Source organism: Camelus ferus, chromosome 36, assembly GCF_009834535.1.
Source record: "Camelus ferus isolate YT-003-E chromosome 36, BCGSAC_Cfer_1.0, whole genome shotgun sequence".
Taxonomy (NCBI): domain Eukaryota; kingdom Metazoa; phylum Chordata; class Mammalia; order Artiodactyla; family Camelidae; genus Camelus; species Camelus ferus.
Window position 1 is genome coordinate 21,706,648 of NC_045731.1, and position 7,103 is coordinate 21,713,750.

Sequence of the window (7,103 nt, forward strand, 5' to 3'; positions counted from 1 at the left end):
CATGACTTGATTAGGTCAACTAGCAACAATCATCACTGGAGAGTGAGTAATAAAGAAGTTAACTGATAGCAATGCTTCTGCCTACATGAGACCTAAAATAAACCTACACTGACCTCTGCAAAGGAAAATGAGGAGATGATGTCCCCAAAGAGAAAACAAACTAACAGAAATCAAAAACGGGAAACACTTTTCATTAACGATTCAGGAGGAGTGGAGCATGTTGGTGAAAAGCACAGATGTTGGGGACAAACATGAGGGTCTGAACTCCCACAGCACTGGGTAGCTGTGACACTGATATGTCAGTGAAATTTTCTGCATCTCAGTCTCCTGTCCATAGACTGGGGACAACAACAGCACCCGTCTCCTAGAACGGTCCTAAATTAAGTTATTTTATATATAAAAGTTTAAATAAAATACCTCAGATTTTAAATATTACCCCAAAAGCACAAGGAACAAAGAAAACAGAGATAAATTGGAGTTCATCAAAAGTGAAAACTTTGCTTCAAAGGACACAATCCAGAAAGTGATAAAACAACACACAGGAGAAAATTTTTTCAAATCATTTATCTGATTAGGAATTTGTATCTCCAAAAAAAAAAAAAAAATCTCCTACAACTAAACAATACAAAGGCAACTCAATTAAAAATTGAATAATGGATCTGAAAAGGTATTTTTCAAGGAAAATATACAAATGGCCAATAAGCACAAAGAAACGATGTTCAATATCATTAGCTATAATTGAAAGCAAGTCAAAACCACTAGGAGAAACTGCTTCACACTCACTACAGTAGTATATACTCAAAAAGAGAATAACAAACAGTAATGAGGCCACAGAGGAAGCGGAGATCCCAGCCCTTGCTGGTGAGGACTTAACACAGCGAGGCCACTTTGGAAAACAGCCTGGAAGGTCCTCAGAGAGTTAAACATTTGGTTTATGAATGACCCAGCCTTTCTGCTCTCTGGGCATACACGTAAGAGAACTGAAAACAAGTGTCCACATAAAAACTCCTACAGGAATGTTCACGGCGCCATTATTCATCACAGACAAAAAGCAGAAACAAACAAAATGCCTATCACCTGATGAATGGGTAAACAGTGGGGCCCAGTCATACAGTGGAATATTATTCAGCAATTGCAAAGCATAGAGTACTGACCCAGGCCACAAGTTTGACAAACATTGAAAACATTACTCAGTGTGAAAGAAGTCAGTCATAATAGACGGTTTCATTTACTTGAAATGACTCGATTTACATGAAAATGTCCAGCACAGGCAAATCCTCATAGAGAGAACAGTGGCTCCTTGGGGCTGGGGGAGGATGGGGAAGATGTGAATAACTGCTTATGTATACGGGGCTTCCTGTTGGGGGATGAAAATGTTCTAAGATTGACTGGAATGCACAATTCTGGGCATAGAGTAAAAACCGCTGTACATTTTAATGAGTGAATTGTATTAAAACTGTTAAGAACAAAAGCACCTAGGGCCAGTACCTTCCCATAGTAAACGCAAATTGCTAATTTTATTACAGGAAGAAGAAACTGCCCTCAGCATGAAAGCAGGAGATCTTCAAATGTGGGTAAACAGAAATTGGACAAGAGCATTTCACTTGAAACACTTGCTGAGTTTACACGAAATATTCAGAAATAGGAAAATCAGTTTGACATCACGAGGAAGCATTCTGCTTCAAATGAAGATCAAGGATTCGGCAAGCCCAGCTGCTAAAAATGACCAGAGAAGAAACCTGGTTCTTAAAACAAGCACCAGAGCCAACAAGGAAATGGTGGTGAGGAAAGCAGGAGGCCGAAAATCTGGAACAGTTAGCTACAAATAATTTCTCCACTGAAAATTCAAATATAAAATGAAAGCGACGCAATGCTGTGTTGACCTCACGTGAATGGGCTTCCTACGGTGCTCGACAGTTCTGTAACCCCGAATGAGAGACTCAGGAGAATCAGCATGGTTCCTGGGAGCCCCAAGTGACTGCCCACCAGCACGCAGACCACCATCACATCTGCCAGGTTTCAATTGCAGACAAGAGACCAAGTACTGAAAGGCACAGGAAATGTTGACCGGGGAAGAAAAGGCTGCAGTCAGTCCTGGGACAGAGGCCCTGTGAGCAGAGGCCAGAAGGCTGCAGGTGAACTGGAGTTGCCCTGGGGCAGGAAGGGACCACAAGGAAGCAGATCTCAATTCTCTACTCTCTCTCCCTCGGGTAGGAGAGATAAACCTGCATCTTTCTCACCTGGAACTGTGGGTTCTGGCTGGCAGAAATCTTACAGACACGGAATGATTATTCAAGACTGGAAAAAGTCCAGCAATCGATAGGGAGTAGGGAGCCAACTCCACGAGCCTATCAAATGCTCCCATATTTATTGTGTATAATCAAAGGAAATAGTCATTAACAGTTGTGTGATAGTAAGCAGAAACTTGGGAAAAGTGGATGAGACAGAGATTACAGAATCCACCATGAGTACAAAGTCTTAGTGTATCTTTAGGGAAGTCATGGGGTGAGGGGAACAAAATACATTCTTTAGATATGTGAATTTCAAAACAGACCACCAAACCTGCCAGTTCCTTGTTTTGCGGATAACAGACTATCTAACAGCACACAAGCCCAGCTTTTATAGCTGAGGTCCTGGGTCCTTGCTTTGCAATGAGCAGAGTGCTATCTAAAACCTCAACTACGCAAGCAAAGCATTGTCTCTGCTTTTTAAGGCAAGGAGACAGGAGTGAGGATGCACAGGCGCTTGCTTGCAAAGCAGTTACTAAGCATAGTTTTTCTTCTTAAAGTTGACAGGCGGCCTGGGTCTGCTACAATTTGTTAACCCAATCAAGGGCTCCCACATTGAACCATTATGGAGAATATCCTGGGATGACAAATCCTGGTTTTGGGTCTTTTCCTGCCAGCTTCAGCCACTCTAGAAGGGTCTATGCACATCCCTGAATAACGATCCCACAGAACCACCCACACTCATAACTCCTGGTGCTTGAAACTTAATTTTAGCTCTACACAACTTAACTTAGAAAAGTTTCAAAAATAAAAGATATTATATACTTTTTATAGCTCATCATAGGATTGATTTTTCTGATTGCTCTAAGCTGCTTCTACTTGGTAAAGCACCTAAATCTGCCGGTGAATTCAATACTTTCCATTGGGCATAACTAGCCAGTTTGAGCTCGTTAACTTCAATTGGTCAAATATCGATACACTTAATTGATTTTATTGTTCATCAATTTCAGCCGGGAGGAGAGGGAGTGTCACTCTGTTCCTCAGCCCACCCTCAACTGTTTTCTCATCAGCAACTCAGGCCTCCTGAAAACAAACAAAAAAAAAGCATTTGTTTCCCTTCTTCTACACATTCCACAAACCAAACAGGAAACATCAGCCTGAAGAAAGAATTCAACACAAATGTTAAAACAAAAATCTATAAACCTGAAGTATCTCCATCTCCGAATCATGATACACAATGACATGAGAGTAAGTATGTCAGGCACAAAGCATGCGTCAGCCTAACCACCTGATTTATATTCTTCAAAGGAAGGAAGGTTTTCGTATTTTTTATTATCACTCTTTCTCATTGCTTCTGATTAAGCCAAAAAATAGTTTATGAAATTATTTAGCACTGCAATAACAGATTTTTGTTGTATCAATTACAGAAGGCATTCAGAGGGGATAGGAAAACCCACCTCTGTAAAAAATTCAAAATATCTTCCCCTGTTAAGAACACGTATACAAAATGCAACAGGGAATTCAAATTCTTGTGGAGAGGAGCAAAAGCCACAGAAAAAAAAACAAAGTAATACTATGAGTCAATTCAAAATTCACTGGACAAACATGCTCAATGCATTCAATGAATTTTAAAGGCACACGGCAAGCCATTCACTTAATGATATGCAGGCTAGAGGAAGAATTTCCCTCTTTAACACACAGCAGAAATCAATAGGGTGCTCCACCAAACAACGACCAAAGAACAATCAAGTTTTTAACAGTTCTGATAAATCAGCATGTTCTAAAGATGAAAATCCAAAAATTTTAAACATTCATTCACACCACAATGAAACAAGCACTTAAAAAAACCAAAAAACCCCAAAGAAACTAAGCACATAGATCATGTACATAGATCAATGAGAATTTCTTTTGCCGCTGGAAGAAAGAACAGGCTATAGCCTTTTCCTTGAAAAATAAAACTACTTTTAAAGATAAATGTTAAAACACATTTCATCATTCATGTTGCCTTGAAAAATCTGAGGCACTTATATCTGATTAGAAAAGCAATTCTGAGTAATAGTAAGTTACAATTCAGTGCCAGTTTGCTTTAGAATAAAAGAGAAAAGAAAAGCTACTGTTCCTCAAATCCTGCACAAAGTGTGAAGTGCCTCCCTGCCTCTTTCTCCTCCCGTTTTCTAAGCTCATGCTCCCCAACCCTTCTGAAACAAGTATGAGAACCTCTTATTCCCAATATGCCAAATGACAAAAGAACATCAATTTATTTGTGTAAATATATGCCTACACCTTGAACTGGAGGAGAAAGGTATCAGAAGTCTATATGGAACTTATTTCTACCTTCCTGAAATCACACACACAATCGTTCACAGAGACACAAACATATTCCCCCTGGATTACTGGGCACTTCACAAGCTTAGGACTTCCAACTTCTAGAAGATAAATTTGTAGTTAGTTTAAAATACAAAACTGTCAGCTTTTGAAAGCCTTGATCATCTGCTAAACCATCCAATTATCAAAGAGACCCAATTAGCCTTCTCTGTAGAATGTAATTTCCCATGATGACAAAACAGACCCTAAGAAGTACTGGATCCAAGTCTCGTGTTTATCACTAGCTATGATCGTTTTTAAGCACATTAACAGATTCAGAAAGGTTTGTCCCAACAACATTTATTCTTCTTGATATAGTATACGTGTTCAAATGCCTATACAGAGACTATGTCCCATGATGGTGTTTAAGAGCTCTTTTGTGTATTACAATATTTATTTTTAAGTGCAGACAAGGAGGGTGGGTGTTACTCAGTTGTAGGCCACCTGCTTAGCATGCAAAATATCCTGGCTTCAGTCCCCAGTACCTCCAAAAAAATAAATAAAAATAAGTGCATATTTAAAAATGAGTAAAGATATAAAAAAATGCAGACTAAAAACCACTGCAATCTAGGAGCCACAATTGGAATAAAAAAACAAGTGTTTCTATCAAATATTGACTATATGCCAATCACAGAGACAACCACAAATCACACCTGATAACCATCACGTGTGATTCTCAGCAACACTACTAAGTAGACATGGATGAGAAACCCGGCACTGCGGATGAGGAGACGGGGCTCGGAGGAGCCGGGGACGCTGACCGTCCTGCTCCCCGTGACACCGCGTCTGCCCAGGGCAAGCTCTGACAGACCTGCTCTGAGGGGACACCCAGCTGTATGGAACGTTGGGGCACTGGGGAGTCCCAGAAAACACAAAAATTGTTCAGTGAAAAACCAGCTCAAATATATTACACTGTGCCACATCCTTTAAACAGGGAACATGACTGAGAATTTTTGATGCCTCTGTGTCCTTTCTGCCATCATTAATATTTGCCCTCTCAGCGCGACCAGTGATGAACTGGACCCCATATGAAGTGCACTCAGATGGAAGATCATTTGAAGCTGTTTTATGAAGTTTGTAGGACTCTGTCTATGCCTCACACAGGCGGTCATCCATCACTTCTCCCCGGTGTGGATGTACCACCTGAAATCGCTCCTTTCTGCTTTTTAAAGTCCCTTCATCTACTCCAGACTTTTCAACAGCAAAGAATCAGCTCAACCACAGACAGTGGACAGCTTCTCACCAAAGGGATTTGAACAGCCCATCGGATTACCTGGAAGCCCTTTTCTTCTATTAAACCCACTTTGAGGTAGTTCATCATTTTCTGATTGGTGGACTTGGCCTCTGACTGGCCTTCTCAGAAAGCTTCCAGCCTCACATCCGGGGATGGGATAGGACCCTGATATTGGGGTAAAAAAGTGCTGAAGGCGGACATCATCCAGTCAGGTCTGCACGGGTAGAAGTGCCACAACGTGCTCAAAAATTATGCAGTCAGCACCCCTGGGCTCCCATGGACTGATTTCACATTAACCAAACGCATGAGACACTGATGCAAGAAAACCAGAAACTTAACTTATTAATGTAACAGAAGACGTGAAACTATGAACCAGACTGAAATATCAGAGTTCAACCATGAGTACATTTTCTCCTCAATGTACCAATCACGGGCAGGCAGTCACATGGCAAGCATGGACAGAAGTAGAGCAGGAAGGGTTTTTAGATTAACTCAATGGACTAAATTTCTGTTATACCAACAGATCTACTGCCTGGAAAATAACGCTAATCACGGTGCACTCTTCATGGACAGTGGCCGAGACACGACTGTGAGCAACTGTGTGACTCTCCTTTCCCTGTCCTTTCTGGGCTAACGGATGCACAGACGTACAGTGATCAAGGCATGCAGATAGATCTAAACACCCAAAGCCCGTCTCTGTGAGCCTCAAAACCAGACAGCCAGGGTTTAAATACAAGCTCTGCCACTTACTAGCTCTGTGACCTTGGCCAACATACCCTCTGTGTGCCTCAATTTCCACACTGTAAAGCTGGGATAAAAATCAAACCTTCCTTACTCGCTTGTTGAGAAGATTGAAGGATACACTTCTGTAAAACGCTCAGAAAAGAATGTAGCACTTTTATGGTGCTCAACAAATGTCAACTTAATATTACAGTGGTTTACAAGTCTCCCTTCTAATCATCTTCTGTGTTTCCTGGCACGTCAAAGTTCCAAAGAAAATCCTTATTTCTCCTTTTATAAACTCTTGGGGTGCACCCTTCTGTTGATCCCACCACGTCTTTAAACTGAGGGAGGGGATGCCTCCTCCCCACTCCTCTGGGCCATGGAGAGTGCTTCCCCCTTCACACCCCTGACACCTTGCCCACAGCTAGCCCTCCTCACACTAACAGAGTGAGGTGTGATTCCAGGGAGACAAGCAGGGCATGTGAAACCCTTCCTTTCCCTCCAGGGTTGGCCACCCTTGGGAAGCACCCGGGATGCTCAGCTCCATGGCAGGA